The 21,355-nt window shown below is 43.0% G+C and overlaps 1 protein-coding gene across 3 annotated transcripts in view; it reads left to right on the top strand.

The window, feature by feature from the left end:
* Positions 1 to 21,355, top strand: part of SAMSN1 (SAM domain, SH3 domain and nuclear localization signals 1) — a 353,573-nt gene that overhangs the window by 150,127 nt on the left and 182,091 nt on the right. For all 3 annotated transcript variants that reach the window (XM_048494497.1, XM_048494498.1, XM_048494496.1), the window contains exon 3: positions 2,109 to 2,220. The gene's annotated coding sequence lies outside the window, so the exon portion shown is untranslated. The remainder of the gene's footprint in view (positions 1 to 2,108; positions 2,221 to 21,355) is intronic.

The raw sequence follows: 21,355 nt of genomic DNA, 5'->3' as shown, positions 1-21,355 counted from the left end.
TTAATCATGCGGTTTCAGAAAGTTTGAGCTTCTACTTCACAGAATTTTCAAGCAGTTTCACTAACACAAACTTGGTCACACAGAGGTGCCCACTGAGAGTATTCTTCTCTCTCTCATAAGTCTTCAGCTTTTTAGCTACTAGTATACCCACTGTCCCACACTAAGAACATAAGAACATAAGAACAAGCCAGCTGAATCATACCAGAGTCCATCTAGTCCAGCTCTCTGCTACTCGCAGTGGCCCACCAGGTGCCTTTGGGAGCTCACAAGCAGGAGGTGAAAGCAATGGCCTTCTGCGTCTGTTGCTCCCGAGCACCTGGACTGTTAAGGCATTTGCAATCTCAGATCAAAGAGGATCAAGATTGGTAGCCATAAATCGACTTCTCCTCCATAAATCTGTCCAAGCCCCTTTTAAAGCTATCCAGGTTAGTGGCCATCACCACCTCCTGTGGCAGCATATTCCAAACACCAATCACACGTTGCGTGAAGAAGTGTTTCCTTTTATTAGTCCTAATTCTTCCCCCCAGCATTTTCAATGTATGCACCCTGGTTCTAGTATTGTGAGAAAGAGAGAAAAAATTCTCTGTCAACATTTTCTACCAGCTGGAGCTTAGAGGACTCTTGGCTCCCTAGCCTTCCTCTCTCACTAGTCCCTATTTGGGTTTCACTACCCCTCTGGACTTCACTCCCAGACTGGATGGAACTGTGTACTGACAGATACACTCTGCCTGAATGCTAAGCTGCGGGTCACCTTCCACAGACTTAGATCCACCTCAGCTTAACAAAGTTTTTCACTGCTCAAAGAGCTCTTGCTGACAAAGTCAGACTTCTCTTCAGATCAAGATCCAAATGATTCAGATTTCAAGTGTGATCCTCTGACAGGCTTTCTCCTGTTTATATATAACCAGCACTTCTAGCTCCCCCTACCTGAGGCTATAGGCGAACTGCACCTCTCCCAGCCAATCAGGTGGTATCTCCCTATAAGGAGTGTGCTTTACACTTTGGCTGTTGCTAAGGCCAGCTAATCTGCATCTTAACACACACACCAACCCTTCAATGTGGGCTAGTCCGTTACAATCTTCAAGCAACAAAGATTAGTTTACCTGGTGAAAATGGCCATTGTGGAAGATGGACTCCAAAACCCCATCTTCCTCAGGCTTTACACCCAACATTTCCAGGAATTTCCCAAACCAGAGCTGGCAACCATAATGGAGGTAGAAGATAGACTGGAGAGGCATTACCTTTGCACTCTGTTCTGGAGAAGGCTGGAGTGGCACATCTTTTCTATGCAGAAGGCTGGATGGAATCCTGTATGATACAAGCATATTTCTATAATTTTATATGAAAATTATAATGATTTTTAATTGGTTCATGTTGTTTCAGATGCCTTCAGGCAGATAGACAACTGAGGTTTTTTAAAAAATAAATACAATTTAAAAAAATTGTTTACTGGTCTATGTAATAACAAGTGCACTCATAGTATATGGTTGATGAAGCTAAAACTAATTATCAGTAGAATTTTTAAAATTATTGCAGGTTATCTATAACAGTTCCTGGTTATTTACACTTTGCTGCTAACACATTGTCTCTGTGGCTGACATCCAAAGTCACCTGCATTGAAATGACAGCAAAAGGACCCTGCCACCAGCTAAAGTAAGTGGGCCGCAGGGGAAAGCGCGGGGGGCCATGGGTGTGTGGAAAACTCAGAGTCTGCCCCAGGCTCCATTTTCCCTAGCTACACCTCTGCACCAGTGTTAAGGGAGAAGGAGAAAATTCTTTTCTTACCCAGGAAAGCTCATTTTTGAAAATGACTTATGCCACCCTTTTTGGTGCTGCAAGAAAATGACTTATGCCACAAAAAGAGGGTGTTTCCATGCCAGTGCAGACCCCAACAATGCAGAAGCAACAGCATGGTGGCAAACCAGATTTGGGAACCATGCCACTAAGGTAAGTACCTCTGCACTTGTGTCCATGCTACTTTGTGCAGTGCTGGTGACAACAGTGCTGGCATCAGGATCACATTGCTTCCAATGTGGCTTCACCCCCCCCCCCTCCTTTTGATTGCACAGTACATCATCTTGGGTCCTGTTTTGTCTTTCCATCTCCAGATGAAGTTCAACTGGGCCTAATTGGTTTGATCCAGCCTTGGCACCACTTGCAGCTCATCTGAGGCTGTGCTGAACAGAAAACCAACTGAGACTTGGAGGATTAATTCACCAGGTGAGAAGACCACCTGCTTTCCTTTTGTATTTCTATACACAGCTCCCATAGGAAAAAAGAAGGGGAAATACTAGGCCTAGTGAACTAGGAGAAGAGGCCTGTGTGGGAAAGTGTAGCTCTTCCTGTTCTCCATCTTTATGGCCTTGCCTCTTCCTATAATCCAGAGGCATTGGGCATTTTGTGACTGCAATCCTAAAAACACTTTCCTACAAGAAAACACTATTGAATAAATTAGGACTTACACTTTCAAATAGGCCTACTTGATTGCTCCCCATCTTTAACTTTATTTTATTAAACTTACTAAGCTGTTCTTTTCCAGCCAATGGCCAGGCTCAGAGAAACCAACATACATAATTAAATCACATGTAAAACAATTCAATATACAATTATACAACGATGAACAATAAAATATTAAAATATTAAATATTCACACATCTAACAATGGTAGCTAACAATTTCAAAACATTAATAGGGGTCTGACAGGGTGCTAGTATTATAACTAAAACAACATCTCCTACCCAATTATAATTTAAATTTACTACAGTGGGGGGAAGAAGGAGGGGACAAGATCAGGAGGATAGCAAGTTTGAACAGAAACCATAGCTGGCTCAACCAAAGGCCCAGTGGAACATCTCCATCTTGCAGGCCCTGCAGAACTGAATCAGATTCCACAGGACATGGTCTCAGGCAATAGAGAGTTTCTCCAGGCAGGGACCACACCAAAAAAAGCCATTGGAGCAGCAGTGGCATAGTGGTTAAGAGCAGGTGCATTCTAATCTGGAGGAACCGGATTTGATTCCCACTCTGCTTGAACTGTGAAGGCTTATCTGGGGAATTAAGATTAGCCTGTACACTCTAATACATGCCAGCTGGGTGACCTTGGGCTAGTCAGGGTTCTTCTGAGCTCTCTCAGCCCCACCCATCTCACAGGGTGTTTGTTGTGAGGGGGGAAGGGAAAGGAGATTGTAAGCCCCCTTGAGTCTCCTTTAGGAGAGAAAGGGGGGATATAAATCCAAAACTTTTCTTCTTCTTCATTGTAAGTTCATGTTTGGTTATTGTACTGTGTGTGTTTTCTTTTATTTGAATATATGCCATTAAAAGTTCTTGACTAAAAAAAATTGGAGAAAGTTTAGCCCCCTATGGTACCAAGGGTTATTTTTCCATCTTAAGGAGGCCAACATGGGGTCAGGGATTTCAGTGGTTATAGGACAGAGGAGACACAGGCAAGGGGCCTCCACTTCACTTGCTGTATCAATAGTTGCCTGGAGATTGTGTTGGAGTGACAAAACTTTCTGCCAAAAAATTTGCAAAAGTCTCACTGAAATCCCTGACCCCATGTTGGCCTCCTTAGATGGAAAAATAACTCTGCCTAACACTACAGTAAATCCCAACAGAGGTGTCGTCTTCTCCCCCACTGTGCTAATACTCCCAATCCCTTTTTGTCAGTGCTAGAGATCCACTGACCAGATTCTTAAAAGATGTTATATACTCATGTTCAAGTTAAATTCTGCTTTTTGTAGTCTCAGTTCTCAATAGGCTAATATTCCTCACAGGTAGCATGGGGGGCATCAATCTTGTCCATGGGCCCTCAGTGATCTTTAGACTCTAAGTATCTCCAAGATGACTCAGAGGAAACTTTGGCCTCTTCTGGAAGAACTCATGCTCCTTAGCAAGCTCCAAGTCTCTCCAGCGTGTTCCGGGGATGGCCAATGAATCCGTGAACTCACAGCACTCCTCAGAGTTTCCTGCGCCCACAATAATGGCATGATGCCAATGAGATGAGCTGGGAGGAACTGCGGAAAGGAGATGGGACATCTTAGGGAGTCTAATAGAGTGCCCTCCAGGGCATGCTAGCCTTCTCCCCGTTAGCTCAAATGAGTTCCAGTGCCTTCTCCTAACTGCTTGGTGCTTTGTTGGTGTTTGTAGCTTCCTAAAGCAGCCGGGGTCTTGGGGCATCAGTTAACCAACCTCCAGAGTCTCTACCTTTCCCACAATGATGTTTCATGGACTCAGACCCTGCTTACAGCTGAGCCTTTTGCTCCAACTGTACAGTGGCCTCTCATTCTTATTCGGTTCATTCTTATTTCTCACCTCCTGACCTCTCACTCTTTTGGCTCCAGTGAATCTGCAATGTTTGTAATTCTTAAGTCTCCTGGCTTAATATCTTTCCTAGCCCAGGTTCACTCTGGTCCTGTTATTTAAGCAGGTTAAAATTTCTAATTCTCCTATAATACATACCCAGTGACTAGTAAATTAACTTAAGAATCCATGGAGGTCTTTTCCTTCGGACTGGCTCCGGCACCATCTTCTAACATTCGTACTTATTTTATAATGTACTTCTTTTGCAAACCTCTTTCTTAAGATGCTTCCTACATGATTACCCATTTAACAGAAATGCTAAAAATGTTTCGGAGGGTAGTTATGTTGGTCTATAGTAGAGCAGCTAGATGCAAGTCCAGAAGCACCGTAGAGACCAACAAGATATTCTCGGTATGAGCTTCTGAAAGTCAAGGCTCCCTTCATCAGACAGTTAATATTCTATAATGCAGTTGTAAAACCTGTATAAACAGATAACACTTAAGAGATTTTAGGGACAATTGTTATAAGAGCAACACATTCTTAGAGTGTGAGTATCCTTTGACCTTAACTGTGTGTGTGGTGAACTCAGTATAACTACACTGGTTCAAGACCACACTGCTAAGCCATAGTCGATTCCTCCTGAATGTATTTTTCTACTTGATCACCAAGTACAGTCTTGTATTTCAATGGCATTCATGAGCCAAATTCCTCTTGGATGTAACTCAGTTTGGAATAAATGAAAGTTCCTGGCCCATTAACTTTAGCCTGAGATAAAGTCAAGGGCAAAAGAATATCCTTAAGTAAAGCAGCATCAATGCAGATATGCTACTAATCACTGTGGATTAAGAGGAGGAGATCCCTGTCCTCATAGCACCTTCATGCTGATCTTTCACTCTATTTCATTTTTTTAAACATAAGTATATGGATTTAGTTCTTCCCCAGAGAAGGTGTCATATTATTGTCTAATGAAGTGATAGGACATCATTAAATATGCAAATCTCTTAGTATTCTGCAGACTGTGATAGATTAGAAAATTGTTGCAAGGAATTTCATATAACATACACCTCTCACAAAGTGATATTTTAAAGGCATTGCTGTTTGCTTGAATTCTTGAAACCCTATACTCCAATAAAGATAGTACCAAATTGGATCCACTGTTGGAATTCTGTTATATGTAAAAGCCTAGACCATGGCAAGAGCTGTCAATGGGCCACTCAGTTCCAAGCTGAATTTAGCCATCTACTATCTTTGTGATGTTGTGGGTTACAAACCTTGTGCTGAAATCTTTGAAAATAATTTGTGAGATGTATTATTATTCAGCAGACAGAATACTGGTCTGAGACCTGAATTTGAGTAATTCATTGTTACTTTGGTTGAATCCCACTGAGCAAAGTACAAAAATGCATAGACTAGTCTGTTAAACTCAGTTCTCTGAACTGTAATATTGGTTTAATAGTACCAAAACTTCCTCTGAGGATAAAGGTAAAGAATATTAAGCAGTTTGCACTGTAAGTATTAAACAGATTTATAATATAGGTAATACCTTAGCATGTTGTCAGCCCCTGCTTTGAATTATCTGTGTCATTGTGATAGAGTGTATAATCGTATACAATCAAAACTAGATCAGTGGCATCCTATTAAAGGTAAAGGTAGGAAATCCATCCAGCTAAGCAGTCTGTCACTTGCAAACTTGGCCCCTGATATAGGAAACTATTGTTTCATACAGATATGTGTAGTTGTCTGGATCTAGTTGGATCATACAGGAGTTTCCTGTACAACTTAATCTCTTCTGAACATAGTCCCTTTGCCTGTGTAATTGGAACCAGCCCAGCACTTGCTGAGGCCCCGGAATGGAGAGACAGCTGCTAGCAGCTAGAACAAAAAAAATGCCTATGGGGACACATATGGAAGCCAATATCAATTTCATTGTTATGTCATTGTCACAGTGCTGCAGCAATGGCCCAACATCACCACATCATTATGACATCAGCAAAGCATATGGAAAAGTGCCAAGCTGCCAAGCATAGCAGTGCTGGGATTGGGATCCAGCAAGGGATGTGTGTGTATGCAATCAGGTTGAGTCCTCTTCAGGCCCATTTAAATCTTATTTTTAAGATTTTGTACAAAAAAAACTGAATTAAAATGTTCTAAATAAATAATACACAAACTAGCAGAAAGGCCAGAGACAATGTGTCTGAAGTATATTTATTTAAAATATTTTTGACTTGCATTTCTACCCAAAGTTCACAAGGCAGTGAACATAAAAACACTAAACATTTAAAGAATTAAAATACAGTTAAAATTATAAAAGTCAATTAAGCGCATAAACACTCAGCACTAGGAAGAGGACCGCTATCATTAAGGGAGGTATGCTAGGCAAAACAAAAAGGGTTTCACTTACTGGCAAAAGACACTGATAGAGGGAGACAGATGAAACTCTCCAAGGAGGGAATTCCAAAGTTTTGGGGCTATGATGGAGAAGACCCTTTCTTTTGTTGCCACGCATCTAGCTTTAGACAGTGGAGGCAACCAAAGCAGGGCCTTCGAATGATGACTGAAATGAGCAGCTTAGTTTGGAGAAGGTGATCTTTAAGATATGCTGGTCCCAGGTCATATAGAGTTTTAAACATCAATACTAATGCCAAATTAAGCCCAGAAGCAAATTGGAAGCCAATGTAGATGGAGCAAACCTGGAGTGATATGATTCCTATGACCTCCAATCAACACTCTGGCCATGGTACTGTTAACCAACCGTAACTTCCAGTCAGTTTTGATCTGCTTGTAGTGTGGGGTAGAGCTGATTGTCATCTGCATATTGATGTTTGCTCAGTCCAAATTTCTGGATGATGTCTCCCAGCAGCTTTACATAGATGGTGAAATGCATGGAGAACAAGATGGAACCTTGGGAAATCTTGTATGACAAAGGTTAAGGGACAGAGCAGCAATATTGCAGCACCACTTTCTGAAACCTACCCTCAAGGTTGGACCAAAACCACTGCAGAATACTATCTCCCAGCCCCACTTCTAAAAGATAATCCAGAAGGATACCATGATTGAAGCAGTGGTGTACCACCTACAAGGACATAGGGTAACCCTTGTTCCCTGGTGCACACCTTTTAGTCATGTGGGGGGGACGCTGGACACTGGCCAGGTCCCTGTGCCCAGCCTCTCCCACGGTGTGACGACCCAACCAGTGTCTGGCAGCTCCCCCTTCACTGGGGTGCCACTTGCTGGAGCCCAAGACCAGGCCCAGCTACGCAGCCAGGAGGCCTCTCAAGCTGGCGTGATCCCCTGGCCTTGTGCACTGGCATGATTCCCCCAGTGGAGGAGAGGCCTTGCACACTGCAGGAGAGGCCAGGCACACTGGTGGGGGAGAGTCCTTGCGCACCGCAGGAGAGGCCAGGCATGCCAACACAATCCCCCACCGGGGGATCGTGCCAGTACACGACGCCAGGCTCAGCCACACGACGTGCTGGGGGGGGGGGGGCACGGAATGGGCGTCTGGAGCAGGTGTTGTTCCTGGGTACCATTTCCCGCCAATATGCCTCTGATCACAAGCCACTGCAGAATGAACCATCTCTTCCAGGCAATGTCTTGCCTTCACCAGTGTCTTGCATGTAAAAGAAATGCCAGTCTTAATTATTACTTCTATTACTTTGAAATATTTATATCCTGCTGTTACACAAAACATGAGGCAGTTAACAAACGATTTCAGAAGGGCTTCCTTTAAAACACTAGGATTGAACCTACTAGCTTTTCTGCTCGATCTTGCCCGATTCTCCTCTTCACTGCAGATGCCATTCTATAAAGCTTTTGTTCATCAGTTTCTTAATCTTTGACAGGCTTTTTCGTGTCTTCCTTCGGTTTTTGATATGATCTGCTTACTTCCAGAATAGCTATTCCATTTCTCCAAAGACTTTTCCTGTAAGCAGAAAAGTCATACTACCATGACATGCTTTAGATATGTGCATAGACCAGGCCAATGTATGAAATTCCCTGCATGCGTATTCCAAGCCCTCATGTGAATATACATTTATACAATATTTGTTCAGCTAACATTGTTCAGCACTGATATGGGGACAATGTAGTATTTATTCTGCTTTTTCTTCCTTGGCTCTCATCTCCAGTTTGTTTAATTGTTCCTGTTTCTCATGTTAAGGTGCTACATGTCTCTGTGTGCACTTTTATCATTCTACCACTGAGAACGTTGTCATTTGGTAAGGCTCTTGTGTAAGTTCCACTAAGATATACATGAATAGGTTGGTTACTTAATTTTTTACAAGTAAGATAGATCTCTGTGTAGAAAAGCAATAACATTTCCAGAGTGGTCTTAAGCTGAGAAGAGATTCAGAGGTTTGTAACATGTTAGAGGCAGCTGGATATCCAATATAGCCACATACCATGACATCTGCTCATGGTTACAGATTACATTTGAAAAAGCCATGCATTGGATAAGTAGCCTAAGTGTTGACAGGTACTCAACTAGAGCAGAAGGTACTATAATATGAAAAAGCAAGGCATTCAATTTTAAATTGAAATGCCTGCATTTCATAAAATAGATTTTAAGGAAAGCAATATGATAATCTGTTGAACACATATATACCCAAACTAATTAAACATCAATTAAAAAAAATCTGCAAATATATATTTATTTCATTTAAGAACATCCGAGAGTTTCAGTCCTGGTAAAATACATGCAATTTAATTAATTGCATTCTTGAAATATTTCCAATCCCATAAATATACAACATTAACAGAATAGCTGCTGTTTGTGGCAAAGCATAGCAAGCAGGGTTGGCTCCTGTACATTCCAATTCCCCCTCTATGCACATCATTATTGTAAACTAATGTACCATGCATGCCGGGCAAGTAATGGAGAGGTGCAAAGGGGGCATTTTCAATATGAAAATGGGGCTAGCACCTCCTTTCACTCACTGATTCTATCCTACAATTATCTCTGGCCTTGTATCGTCCTATATCCTGTTTTCCTATACAAAACACTCACAATACATCTTGCAATAAAATTACAAAATATCATTCAAATTTTAAGACCAAACTTATTCAAAATATAACACTAAAACCCACCAGTCAGAAAAAGATAATTTAAAAGAGCAGTGACTACAATGTAGAATATTCACTAAACCCAAAAATCAGTACTTTGTACCACAGCGAAATCAGAACAGCCACATCCCAAATACAACCTGCTGTGATCCTCAACTATTTTCTCTAGTACCATATATACTCGCATATAAGTCGAATTTTCAGCACATTTATTGTGCTGAAAAAGCCCCCCTCGACTTATACGCGAGTGAAGTGTATTTTAAAAAATATTTTAGAGTTTTTACTTTGTCGGGCGCCAAAGGGTGCAATTTTTAGGCTAGTGGCACCAACGTTTCAGGGATTTTTCAAGAGACTCTCCTGATGATACCACCCAAGTTTGGTAAAGTTTGGTTCAGGGGGTTCAAAGTTATGGACCCACAAAGGGGGTGCCCCCACTCCCATTGTTTCCAATGGGAGATAATAGTAGATGGGGCTACATTTTGAGGGTCCATATCTTTGGACCCCTTGAACCAAACTTCAGTAGACCTGACTGGTATCATCAGGATAATATCTTGCTGATACCAGCCAGGTTTGGTGATGTTTGGTTTAGGGAGTCCAAAGTTATGTATCCCCAAAGTGGGTTCTCCCATCCCCCATTGTTTCCAATGGAAGCTAATAGTAGATGGGGCTACATTTTGAGGGTCCATAACTTTGGACCCCCTGAAACAAACTTCACCAAACCTGGGTGGTGTCATCAAGAGGGTCTCCTAAAGATACTCTGAAATGTTGGTGCCGCTAACATAAACATTCCTCCCCTGACCAAAAATCCAGTTTTGAAGGATTTTAACTCTTGTGTTTTAGCTTGGTTGCTGATTGAGCTAAGGTTTTTGTACTTTTAAAGTTATTGTTGAGACCATATTGTTTTTGTTGATCCTCTTTTCCACTTACAGAGCTAGTTTACTGTTTTTCTTTGAAATAAATATTCAAAAACATTTAACCTACTGATGCCTCAATTAATGCAATTTTATTGGTATCTATTTTTATTTTTGAAATTTACCAGAAGCTGCTGCATTTCCTACCCTCGACTTATACGCGAGTCAATAAGTTTTCCCAGTTTTTTTGTGGTAAATTTAGGTTCCTCGACTTATATGCGGGTCTACTTATACACGAGTATATACGATATGTTTAGACATTACCTTTACCAAATCATTATGTAACACAACATGGCCGAAACAACCAAACCTACAATGGATTTAAATTAAAGCCCTATTGGAAAGAATTTTTTTCCTTTTTGAGAAGAACAGAAGGAATATTTGATTAGCGCCACTGAGGGGTTGAAGTTGTTTGCTCTCCTGAAAAGGCTCTGTTGGTGCCATTCACTGAGCTGTCAATGATGGAGGCTAACAAAGCAGTGCCTCCCCTGACAATCTGGGTTTACAGCCTAACTGGCTGACTGAAGTAGAGTGTCCGTCAGAGCATCCTGTTTACAAACTAGGGTTACCAATGCAATGCCAGCAACTAGCAGATGTCGGGGTGGGGGAGGGACTAGCTGGTGATGTCATGATGTCACAATTGATGCAGTGTTGTCGCTTCCAGTGTGTAGGGAATAGGGTTGCCAACTCTGGGTGGCGAAATTTAGTAATCAGGGCATGGAGCCTAGGGAAAGTGCAGCATGAGGAGAGATATAATACCACAGCGTCCACTCTCCAAATCAGCCATTTTCTCCAGGTAAACTGTAGTCTGGATAGGTTGTGGTGGGTTTTCTGGGCTGTGTGGCCATGGTCTGGTGGATCTTGTTCCTAATGTTTTGCCTGCAGCTGTGGCTGGCATCTTCAGAGGAGTATCACAGAGGGAAGTCTGTTGCACACTGCGTCCAGTGAGAAGGGAATGTTTAGTGGGGTATATATTGTCCATGGCCCCGGGTGGGGAACCAATCAGTAAGTGTTTGGGTGGAACTTGCTATGCAAAGATGTGGTTGATAGTATTGCATTGTGGGTGGGGTTTTTCAGTCCAGGGAGCGATTCACATTTGCATGCCCAGCAGCAGCAGCAGCAGTATTGGTGAATGCAAATCCTGTGTTTGGATGGAGCAGAGGGCATTCTGGGGGTGTGGCAGGGGTGTGGCGGAGCGTGGTGTTCCAGGGTGTGATTGGGGTGGAGGACGCACCAGTGTACCAGGCGCTTTCCCCTTTTGCTGCACCTCTGGAGTGGAATCTGTTGTTCATGAACTTAGCATGCCCTTGGGGTTTGCTTTTGGTGTTTGTAAGTACTGGTAGCCAAGCTTTGTTGATTCTCAGAGTCTCTTCTTTCCTGTTGAAGTTGTCTTGGTGTTTGTGAATTTTAATGGCCTCCCTGTGCAGTCAGACATAGTCTGGATAGTTTTAATTTCAGAAGATCTCCAGGCCCCAAATGGAGATTGGCAGCCCCAGTGGGTTTGCATTATATTAGGCTGCATTGCTAGATTGCAGCCAATATATTTGGTTCTAAACTCTGTGATCAACTTTTTATTTTTTTTATTCCAAGTTAACCAATTCTTTGTTCTCCTCATTGATTGTGAGTTCATTTTAGTTAATCAGAGAAAGCCTTTTTAAACTGTATATTAATCTTGGGAACAAACTAAATGTCTCCTGATTCCCACATCTGTCAGTTAAGCTATAGCAATATACTACAAATAGAGTACATGTTTCTGTGACAGAAATAATATGTAAGACTTGGTACTTTAGAAGACACAATTTGCAAAATTCTTCCTGACTGCTCTTCCTGGTTTGTTGTCTTACATGTTTGAGAATAATGACCATGGATCCCTTTAAAGTCACAGAGGATTGTGGTTAAAGGTCAGTGCAGATTTAGGATGTTACTGTGTGTATGCTGGTTAACCATGCTCCAGCTCTGTATAAACAGCTTATTGTTTAAGCTCCCTGTCCCTATCCTTATTTCTAGCACATCAGAGTCATGTAAGGGCATACAATTGTTGCAACACTTACTCATTGTCCTCAGATAGTTCTGGTGGAGCCTCCTCATGCCATCTTGTGTGCAGTCATTAAACTACACCGTGGGCTATTTTGCATTCACATCCAACTCCAAAGAGACTGATTAATGGTATTACAAATTAGGACTTGGGGCAAGAATTGTTGTTGTTTTTTTCAAATGTAAGCCTGTATAGAAGAACAGCAGTAGGAGGGTTTGCCTTTTCTCTCTTAATTTATTTGATTTGTTTATATTTGATTTCAACACAACTACACTCATGCATCTTACCTTGCAAAGAAGAAGAAGCTGATTTGTTTATAAACTGGATAACTCCTTTGACTTTTTTTTTAGCTTGTGGTTGATAGAACTATGGGGTTTTTTTTGGTAAGTAAAGTCTGTCCCTTTTTGGCTTTGACAGAACTCTTATCAGCAGGTGACAAAGGCACTACACATCAAAGCTCCTTGTCAAATTTATTCTTCAAATCTCTGTCAATCTTTCCAGCCTTTCCCAAGCCAGGCAGATTTGGCTGGGTTTCAGTTATGCTGAGAGTCTTCTGACCTGTCATTGAACCGTGTCCACTTATTTCTGAATATCAAGTACCATTTTTCACTTTCTCCTCCATCTTTGTTCTTGAAGACTTCTTGAAGAAACGTTATTGTAATAAAACCTCTTGGGATAAATTGCCCACTTTGGATTGCTATCATTTCAGCCAACTCATAATGTTTGTGACCTATCTTTACACCACGTTACATGTGTAAAGTGCTGTCAAGTCACAGCTGACTTATGTTGACCCCTCATAGATTTTTCAAGGCAAGAGATGTTCAGAGGTGGTTTGCAATTGCCTGCCCTTGCTTAGCAATCCTGGACTTCCTTGGTAGTCTCCCATCCAAATACTAGCTAACCAGCACTGACCCTGCTCAGCTTCTGAGATCTGACTAGATTGGACTAGCCTGACCTATTCAGGTCAGGTCTCACATCATGTAGAGAACTGGGAAAGTACTTCATGTCTAGATCCTAAAACTGTAAGCATATCCTGGGCATGCAAAGTCCCCAGGTTCAATCATCAGCATCTCTAGAAGCAGGTGATTTGAATGACCTCTACTTGAGACCCAGGAAAGTGACTGGTAGTTTGATCCATCATAAGGTAGCTTTGTTCCTTCATGGGGTCACAGTGAGTTATAACGGCAAAGGGATAGTTATTCTGGAGCAGTAGATGCTATCTTCAGCTGCTGCTGGTATCTATTTTTACTATCACATTTTTATTCCACCCTCTAAAGAGTATACATAGCTACCCCTCTTTCATTTTATCCCTACAACTTTTTGATGTTAGTTAGGCTGAAAGAGACAGACTGGTCCAAGGGCACTTAGTGAACTTCATGGCTCAGTAAAAGTTTGAACCAGGTTTCCCCAGTCCTAGTACAATGCTCTAAGCATTACACAATACTACCTTTGGATAGTTTCATCCAGTGGTGGGATCTAAAAATTTTAACAGTAATAGTAACAGATTCCCATGGTGGTGGGATTCAAACTGTGGTGTAGCGTAATGGGGCTGGGCGGGGCACGACGGGGGCATGGCCGGGCATTCCGGGGGCGGGGCATTCCTGGGCGGGGCTGTGGCAAGGACGCAGCCGCTGCACCGGTCCTTGGGCGGGAAACGAATGCATGCAGGCACAGCCTGCCACACACACCGGTGTACCTCCTGCTAGACTGCTTCAAGTTCTGTGAGCTACTGCTGAGAGGAGGGGCGTAACTAAGGCAAAAATCACGTGGCAAAATCACCAATTAGTAACCCCCTCTCGGCACACACAAATAATTAGTAACCTACTCTTGGGAACCTGTGAGAACCTGCTGGATCCCACCTCTGGTTTCATCCTGAGTGAGAGGCATAGAAACAGAAATCTCTTAGCAACTGATACCAGAAGAAACAGCTCAGTTCCACTGGGCAGTTCTACTGTTTCATCCTCCTCTCCTGTCACCAGCATTCTCCCCTCTTGCCTGGCTTGGACATCTTCATCTTTACTCCTGCTAGAACTATGGGAGCAATTCTACTAAAATATCCCCTTTCCTTAATATATAGATCCTCACAAACTGAGTATGTTTTCAACCTTTCATTTGCAAGAACAAAATAAAAAATACACAATTCTATGTGTCACTTCTCAGTTACAATAACAAAGTACCATATTTTAACTCATTTTGTCTGCTGGAAATGAATAGGATCTGTGTATGCCACAAAGATTTCTCTCTGAAGCAGTTCTGCTGAAATAAACGAGATGATTTCAAAGTAAGTAATTTGATAGCTACAAACTCATATGTGTCAATGGTATTCAGTGAGTATATTGACTGAAATTACAGAATGGCCAATTGAAAAAATATCTTAAGCATGATTTAAAAACAGCAAAACCCAGAAGCTGCTGCCTGAATGTTCGTACACTTGCCTATCAGACAATTAGAGCTCCTTCAGGTACTTTCAGCTTTTAGTGGGTAAGACACACCAGTCACTGGATCTAAGATAAAAAATTATTTCAAAACCTGATGGACACTTCTTTCAGTACCTGTGGAAATGCTAGACAAATTTCTGTTGTGGCCATACTGCAAAAAATGATTTGACTAGTGTAATTGGCATATGTTTGATAGTCTGCATTTGTGTAACAAATAGTTCAATCATCCACCTGGAACTGAGTATTTTATTTTTAGAACACACACAAAGAAAGATACCCATACCCTTAATGAATCTTGGTTCAGTTGGCTTTCTTGCACATAGCGATGCTCAAGTTCTATCGGGTTTCCTGCCAGCAGATATAGAAGAGAATGCCTAAAAGATTAGCAAGCTGTATTGCCCATCCTACCATTAAACATGCCACACAGTGATTGTTTAAAACAGTATCTCTCAAAGGCCCTTTCCGCACGGCGGAAAGGGTGCCTCTCTACCGGCAGAAATTATGCTGGTGGAGGGGAGGAGGCCGTTCACACGGGAACTTTTCCCTCCTGCTGCAGCCCACTAAACTCTCCAGAAGAGGAGCCGCATCCCCCCCACTCACTTAAGAACATAAGAACATAAGAACAAGCCAGCTGGATCAGACCAGAGTCCATCTAGTCCAGCTCTCTGCTACTCGCAGTGGCCCACCAGGTGCCTTTGGGAGTTCACATGTAGGATGTGAAAGCAATGGCCTTCTGTGGCTGTTGCTCCCGAGCACCTGGACTGTTAAGGCATTTGCAATCTCAGATCAAAGAGGATCAAGATTGGTAGCCATAAATCGACTTCTCCTCCATAAATCTGTCCAAGCCCCTTTTAAAGCTATCCAGGTTAGTGGCCATCACCACCTCCTGTGGCAGCATATTCCAAACACCAATCACACGTTGCGTGAAGAAGTGTTTCCTTTTATTAGTTCTAATTCTTCCCCCCAGCATTTTCAATGAATGCCCCCTGGTTCTAGTATTGTGAGAAAGAGAGAAAAATTTCTCTCTGTCAGCATTTTCTACCCCATGCATAATTTTATAGACTTCAATCATATCTCCTCTCCAAACTAAAGAGTCCCAAACGCTGCAGCCTTTCCTCATAAGGAAGGTGCTGCAGTCCCTCAATCATCCTCGTCGCCCTTCTCTGCACTTTTTCTATCTCTTCAATATCCTTTTTGAGATGTGGCGACCAGAACTGAACACAGTACTCCAAGTGCAGTCGCACCACAGCTTTATATAAGGGCATGACAATCTTTGCAGTTTTATTCTCAATTCCTTTCCTAATTATCCCCAGCATAGAGTTTGCCTTTTTCACAGCTGCCATACATTGAGTTGACATTCCCATGGAACTATCAACTAAGACTTCAAATCCCTTTCCTGGTCTGTGACTGATAGCACTGACCCCTGTAGCATGTATGTGAAGTTTGGATTTTTTGCCCCTATGTGCATCACTTTGCATTTTGCTACATTGAACTGTATTTGCCATTTCTTAGCCCACTCACCTAATTTATCAAGGTCCGCTTGGAGCTCCTCGCAATCCTTTGTGGTTCTCACCACCCTACATAATTTGGTATCATCTGCAAACTTGGCCACCACGCTACCCACCCCTACTTCCAGGTCATTTATGAATAGGTTAAAGAGCACTGGTCCCAATACGGATCCTTGGGGGACACCACTCCCTACATCTCTCCATTGTGAGAATTTCCCATTTACACCCACTCTTTGCTTCCTGTTTCTCAACCAGTTTTTTAATCCATAGGAGGACTTCCCCTCTTATTCCTTCATTGCTGAGTTTTCTCAATAGTCTCTGGTGAGGAACTTTGTCAAAAGCCTTTTGGAAATCCAAGTAGACAATGTCCACTGGTTCCCCCTTATCCACATGCCTGTTTACATCCTCAAAGAACTCTAGTAAGTTTGTAAGACAGGATTTGCCTCTGCAAAAGCCATGCTGACTCTTTCTCAGCAGGTCTTGCTTTTCTACATGTTTTATAATTTTATCTTTAATGACAGATTCTACTAATTTACCAGGAACAGATGTCAAACTGACTGGCCTGTAATTTCCCGGGTCCCCCCCTAGATCCTTTCTTAAAGATTGGTGTGAAATTGGCCATCTTCCAGTCTTCAGGGATGGAGCCTGATTTCAAGGATAAGTTGCATATTAAAGTGAGAAGATCAGCAATTTCATGCTTGAGCTCTTTAAGAACTCTTGGGTGAATGCAATCTGGGCCAGAGGATTTGGTAACATTTAGTTTATCAATGGCTGCCAGAACTTCTTCCTTGTCTACCACTAACTTTGTTAGTTCCGCGGGTTCGCCTCCTAAGAAGCTTGGTTCAGGTGCAGGAATTTTCCTCACCTCCTCTTGGGTGAAGACAGATGCAAAGAATTCATTCAGCTTTTCTGCAATCTCCCTGTCATCTTTTAGCACACCCTTTGTTCCTTTGTCATCTAACGGGCCTACCGCTTCCCTTGCTGGCTTCCTGCTTTTGATGTACTTGAAGAACTGTTTGTTGCTGGTTTTGATGTTCACAGCCATGTGTTCCCTCATAATCCTTTTTTTTTGCCTCCTTTACAGCCAACTTGCTTCTCTTTTGCCACCATTTTGTGTTCTCCTCTGGTATTCTTTTGTGAATCAAGTTAAGCTTGGACTTCCATTTTCTAAAGGACATCTTTTTTTTTCCTAATAATTTCTCCTCTAACGCCCCTTGTTAACCATGGTGGCTTTCTTTTTGGACTAGGCGCTGGCTTTCCTAACCTGCGGAACACATTCCCAGCTGGAGCTTCTTTTTGTAGGACTGTGGTTTTTGGGTAAATAACCTCCAAGCATCTTGGACATTTTTTGACTCTCTCTCTTTGATTTTTCCCCTTTCAGCTTCCTGCGCACTATCCCCCTCATCTTTTGAGAAATTTCCCTTTCTGAAGGCAAATGTAACTACATTAGTAGTTGTCACTTGTCTCGTGACGATGCAGAGATACTCTGAATCTGATGACAGCATTGTGGTCGCTGTTCCCTATCGGCTCCAACAACACTGGACTTCCCGCACCAGGTAACCTGGGTCCCACATAGAATTAGATCTATTAGGATCACATCTCCCTGGTTGGTTCTTGCCAAACCATCTGCTCCTAAGCCACAGTCATTTAGGCATATCCAGGAATGTTCTCTCCCTTACTTTATGACCTGAACATGCATTTTTCCAGTTTATATAGGGGATAGTTAAAATGCGCCCATTACCACGACATTATTATTTTTTGCTTTTGTTGGCCTCTCTAATTTCTTTTTCCATCTCAGACTCCTCTTGTGCGCTTTGGTCAGGGGGACGATAATATATTCCTAATGTTAAACTATGCTTCACCCCTGGTATTGATATCCACAGTGCTTCTGTAGGGGAACTCAGGGGCTCCCCTGCATCAATGTCTATTTTATGTGACACTATGCTCTCTTGCTGATGTAGAGGGCCACTCCACCCCCAATACGCCCTGTCCTATCCCTTCCTGTAGAGCTCTGTAACCTGGGATAACAGCATCCCACTGGTTCTCCTCATCTCCACCTCATGTCCTCCTGGTGTGATGCCCACTCATATCAATGTCCTCCTTCAAAACTCTGTACTCCAGCTCCCCATTTTTAAGGTCGTAATGCTTCTACTATCATATTAGCATAGAGACACTTGTATACTCTGGTCTCTGTCCCTAACTCCTGGGATTTATGTGTTCTTGCCCCTCTGTAGCCTTTTGTAAGACACTAATACTTATCCCACATTACAGCTGTGCTCTTTCACTTGTATGTGGGTTGATTTTAAAAAAAAACCCTCCTTCTGCCTGTCTGCATCCCCATGGACTCTTGTATTCCGAACCGAAGTCACCCTCAGCTCCTCTCAGCTTTCCCCCCCAGGGATCAGTTTAAAAGCTGTTCTGCCACCTTTTTAATGTTGAGCGCCAGCAGCCTGGTTCCTCTTTGGTTAAGCATGAAGCCCGTCCCGCTTTTGTACAGGCCTGCCTTATCCCAAAAGGTTCTGTCCCCAGTTCCTCTGGACAAATCTGAAACCCTCTACGCCTTTGCACCACCTTCTCATCCACGCATTGAGACCCCTGTATCTCCGCTTGCCTAGCTCGCCTCATGCTGGCAAGATGGAACAGGTAGCATTTCTAGAGAATGCCACCTTGGGGGGTCCTGGATTTTCTGAACCTTTTTCCTAGCAGCCTAAATTTAGCTTCCAGAACCTCCCGGCTACATTTCCCAATGTCATTGGTACCTCAATGTGGGACCACAACTGCTGACTCCACCCCAGCACTGCTTCTTAACAGCCTATCTAGGACGTAGCGTGGACATCCATGACAGAACCTTTCGCACCAGGCAGGCAAGTCACCATCGCGGTCATCACGCCTGTCACAAACCCAACTTCCCTTCTATATTCCTGATGATCTAGATCACCCTACTCACAAGGAGCCCCCACCTCCCCGAGGGGTATCCCTCAGTGCTTGTAGAGGATATCCTGACCACCTCAACTAAGGAAGGGGGTCCCATCTAAGGGAACATCTTCCCCCACCGCAGGAACTGGCACCCCTCTGTCCACCCAGGACTCTCATTCTCCATGACATCTGAAGAGATGTCATCTTGGGAGTGGGACCCGGCTGTTGGGTCCCTGAAAGCCTTGTTTGTTCGCCCACTCTCTGCCTCTCTCCCCTAGCTTCTCCAGGTTCTGCTTTCACCTTGGCTTCAAGAGGAAACGGACACGCTCCTTTGTATGCCAGGAGCTCATTGCAGCTGTAGGGCACACCCACGACTTCTGGCCTAGTGGCAGATAGGGTCATACATGTGACACCTAGGTGCAAAACACTGGGAAGCCCCCCATCCCTCTGCTGGCTTCCTGCCTTCATATCTGCTTTTGTTTATATATTTAGATATTAAACTTTTTTTGAGTCCAGTGCCCTTTGAGCTATCTGTACCTACTATCCCTCAAAAAAAAAAAATGTCCTTATTAATTAATTAATTTATTTTATTTTTAAAAAAAGAAGAAGAAATTAGCGGAACGTGCCGCTAGGCGCGCGCAGCTGGTTCCAGAGACTGGAACTAAAGAGACTGAATGACTCACCTCAGGAGCCTCCCACCTTAGCTAGCCCAGGACAAAGAGAGTAACCTCTGTTAACCCCTGTTAAGCCCCACCTCCAGCAGTCTCAGCTCTTAGCAACCTTACAAGGAGAAAAAGAGAAAACCCCTGCAAACCCCTGTTAAAAATACACTGTTTTAAAAGATGTGGCTTTGAGAAAAGCCCTCCAAAATGAACACCAGCAGGTCACTCTGCTCTTCCTGGCCTCCAGTGTCAGTCTGGAGGGCTGCAAGGGCCCGCCCATGCTGCCCTCCGACCTCCAGGGGTCGAAGGGCAGCATGGGCGAGTCTCAGCAGCCCTCCAGACTGACTCTGGAGGATGAGGTGAGTGGTGGGGGGGGGAAGGGAAAGCGTCGTCTTCGGCATGGTGCTGTTCACACCGCACCGATGCGATGGCGGTGCTTTCAAAAAACCTCCCTCGCAAAGGAAGGTGGAAAGAGGCGCCTTCGCGCCGCTCGGGGCCACACAGCAGCGGCGCCTGTGTGAACAGCACCCCAGGGACTGGTGTTTTTCCGTCCCTGGGCCACTGTTTTTGGCCCTGTGCGGAAAGAGCCAAAGACTAACTTTGATTAATCTGATTTCCAAAAGATGCTGGGTTATGGTCAAAGGCATTCTATGCAATATCTTTGGGTAGCTAAAGAAAATGACTGAGGGTTCAACTTAAAAAGATATCATTTTCATTAAACAGTTCCCAGTTATTTCTGACCCTCAACATTAGGCTAGCTAAGAGGAAGACATTGAGTGGAATGCATTTTTAAAACATTTTTCCCTTGTATACACCAGAATGTTCAGTGACTGTTTTTGTATGCATGTACAATTATAACACCCCTGACATACAATTATAGCACTTTTAACATATTTTGTCCAAATGACTCCTAGGGTACAATTCAGATTTCATATGAAGCTGTTACTATGGAACAAAATATAATTTGCAATGATGAACAGATGCACAATGAAAGAATGGCAGTTTAACTGGCTGTTGTGGGTTTTCTGGGTGATGTGGCCATGGTCTGGTAGTTTTTGCTCCTAATGTTTCGTCCACATCTATGGCTGGCATCTTCAGAGGCTTATCATGGTGAGATGTGTTTCTCTCAGTGGCACAGTGTGAAGATGCCACTCACAGATGCCCCACACATTAGCCACAACAGACAGTTGATTCTGATTTTGAAAGCCTTCAACAACACACTGGTAGTTTAAGATTAACACTAGTTAGCTGTGACATATATGAAAGCAGGCACATGGCTTTACCAGGTTAGTTTCCTCCACAAACCAAGATCGTTAACCAAGATGTAATCTCAGATTAGGATCCTGGTTGGTAGAAAACCTTTGTCAGGGTGCACAGCATTGGTGGGTAATCCTATTCTAATGAGATATTGATCCTAGATATTAAAGTATCTAAGAGAAAGATTGAATGTCGAATGAACCATGATGATCTCTAACTGAAATACAGGCTCATGTGAATGATAAACAGGAACTCTTTTGCTGCTGTG

Source organism: Sphaerodactylus townsendi, linkage group LG04, assembly GCF_021028975.2.
Source record: "Sphaerodactylus townsendi isolate TG3544 linkage group LG04, MPM_Stown_v2.3, whole genome shotgun sequence".
NCBI lineage: Eukaryota > Metazoa > Chordata > Lepidosauria > Squamata > Sphaerodactylidae > Sphaerodactylus > Sphaerodactylus townsendi.
Note: the sequence above shows the minus strand (reverse complement) of the source record. Positions and strands in the feature narration are given on the sequence as shown.